This window comes from Felis catus, chromosome X (genome assembly GCF_018350175.1).
Source record: "Felis catus isolate Fca126 chromosome X, F.catus_Fca126_mat1.0, whole genome shotgun sequence".
NCBI lineage: Eukaryota > Metazoa > Chordata > Mammalia > Carnivora > Felidae > Felis > Felis catus.
The window spans coordinates 92,569,185-92,572,088 of record NC_058386.1 but is presented as its reverse complement, the minus strand read 5'-3'; the positions used below and the strand labels follow the sequence as shown (position 1 = coordinate 92,572,088).

The following is a 2,904-nucleotide window of genomic DNA, read 5'->3' as shown; positions in this document are numbered from 1 at the left end:
GTCAAATGAATAAAGTAGGTCAAGAGGTACAATCTTCCACGTAAAAATAAGTCATGGGATGTAACGTACAGCACGGTGACTATGGTTAATAATACTATAGTGTATGTTCGAAAGTTGCCAACGGGAGTAAATTTTAAAAGTTCTCATTATAAGACAAAAATTGTATAACTTTATGGTGATGGATGGTAACTGGATTGATTGTGGTGATTATTTGACAGTGTATACAAGTTTCAAATCATTTCATTGTACACCTAAAACTAATATAGTGTTTTATGTCAATTATACCTCAATTAAAAAATCAATTCTCATTAATCTATAGAGTTCAAGCCCCCAAAAAATTGCAGTTGTGTTTTAACAACAGTAAAATTACAGTAGAATTTATAGGGAAAAGTAGAGATTTATAAGTAGGCAAGTCAATCTTGTAAAGGAGAAACTAGAGTTCTTGTCTTCTGATGTCTTAAAACAGGATCATTGCAATCAACACAGGGTAGCATTGGTATAAGAACACATATTAAAGAAATACTCCAGGTGCTCTGCACCTCCTCATTTGGCAGAAAGCCACATCTTTGGGTGCAGTGCTAACCATGTCGCTGAACATAACGGTGAGGGTTGGAGAAAGCCAATTTGGCCCTATTGGGTGCCTGGTCACCACAGCTGCTTTTAACTTTGGCGAGGTGGTGATTGTCACCATCAATGACGCTTTCCTTGACCTCAACTACACGGTCTATATATTCTAGTATGATTCTACCCATGGCAAATTCCACAGCACAATCAAGGCTGATCATGGGAAACTTGTCATCATCGAAAAGCCCATCTCCAACTTCTAGGAGATCCCGCCAACACCAAGTGGCGTGATGCTGGTACTGAGTATGTTGTGGAATCCACTGGGGTCTTCACCACCATGGAGAAGGCTGGGGCTCACCTGAAGGGTGGGGCCAAGAGGGTCATCATCTCTGCCCCATGTGCTGATGCTCCCATGTTTGTGAGGAACATGAACTATGAGAAGTATGCCAACTCCCCCAATATCGTCAGCAATGCCTCCTGAACCACCAACTGCTTGGTCTTTCTGGCCAAGGTCATCTGTGACGACTTTGGCATTGTCCTCTGGCCAAGGTCATCTGTGACAACTTTGGCACTGTGGAGGGACCCATGACAACAGTCCACGCCATCACTCCCACCCAGAAAACCGTGGACGGCCCCTCTGAGAAGTTGTGGCATGATGTCTGAGGGGCTTACCAGAACATCATCCCTGCTTTTACTGGAACTGCCAAGGCTGCAGGAAAGGTCATCCCTGAGCTGCACAGGAAGCTCACTGACGTGGCCTTCCATGTCCCCACCCCCGACCTGTCAGTCATGGATCCAAACTGACACCTGGAGAAAGCTACAAATATGATGACATCAAGAAGGTGGTGAAGCAGGCATCAGAGGATTCCCTCAAGGGCATCCTGTGCTACACTGAGGACCAGGTATCTCCTGTGACATCAACAGTGACACCCATTCTTCCACCTCCAATGCGGGGACTGGCATTGCTCTCAATGACCACTTTGTCAAGTATGACGATGAATTTTGCTAAAGCAACCAGGTGGTGGACCTTATGGTATAAAAGACCTCCAAGGAATGAGAGACCACTGGACCACCAGCCCCAGTGACAAGAAGAACAGAGGCCCTCAGTTACTGGGGAGTCCTCTCCCCAACTCATCCCTCAACACACTGAGAATCTCCTCACCTCTACACAGTTTCCATCCCAGATCCCCTGAAGAAGGGGGGGGGATTTGGGGACCCCTACATTGTCATGTACCACCAATAATGTATACTGTACTCAGAAAGGAAAAAAAATGAAAAACCAAATACTCTGATGGAACAGAATAAGGAAAGCAAATACGAATAGATTCACATATGTGTAAGAATGTGAATATAACATAATATATGACAGAATTAACAGCACAAATCAAAAGAAAAAATTGGTTTAGCAAATTATGTAGGAAGATCCGTCTCATTGTAAGCAAAATATAAACCTGTATCTCTTAAAAATACTTTAAAAGATGGACTATTAATTCACTGAAGTTCTATTTATAAAACAAAATAATATACAGTTCATCATATTAAATGTAGGTGAATATTTTGTGTTCCCTAGGTCTGGGGACGCTCTTAGAACATGATTCAGAAGCACACACAATAAAGCTAAATTTATGAATTGAGTAATTTGATTTCTGTCCAATGATACTGACAAAGTTAGTAGATGATAGAATAGAAAAATTTATTAGCAATGTCTAAAACTAATGAGGGATTAATATCTAGAATATATGTGATTCTTTTAAAATCCAACCATTAAGGGGCGCCTGGGTGGCTCAGTCGGTTAAGCGTCCGACTTCGGCTCAGGTCATGATCTCGCGGTTTGTGAGTTCGAGCCCCGTGTGGGGCTCTATGCTGACGGCTCAGAGCCTGGAGCCTGCTTCCGATTCTGTGTCTCCCTCTCTCTCTGCCCCTCCCCTGTTCACACTCTGTCTCTCTCTCTCTCCTTCAAAAATAAATAAACATTAAAATTTTTTTTAAATAAATAAAAAATAAATAAAATCCAACCATTAAAATACAGGAATAAAAGTAAAAAAAAAATAGGCAAAGGAGACAAAATGGGAGGATGAATTCTAAAAAGCCTAATAAACATACTCAGTAGTTTCCAAACTTATTAATAATCAGAAAAATGTCAATTAAAACACTGATGTGATAATCAAGACACTATGGTATTGGCACAAAAACAGACACATAGACCAATGGAATAGAATAGAGAACCCAGAATTGGACCCACAAATTTATGGCCAACTAATTTTTGACAAAGCAGGAAAGAATATCCACTGGAAAAAAGACAGTCTCTTTAACAAATGGTGCTGGGAGAACTGGAGAGCA

At 41.3% G+C, this 2,904-nt stretch overlaps 1 pseudogene; it reads left to right on the top strand.

Annotated features, from left to right (window-relative positions):
• Positions 1-584: 584 nt before the first annotated feature.
• Positions 585-1,603, top strand: LOC101098203 (annotated as a pseudogene).
• The last annotated feature ends 1,301 nt before the right edge of the window (positions 1,604-2,904 follow it).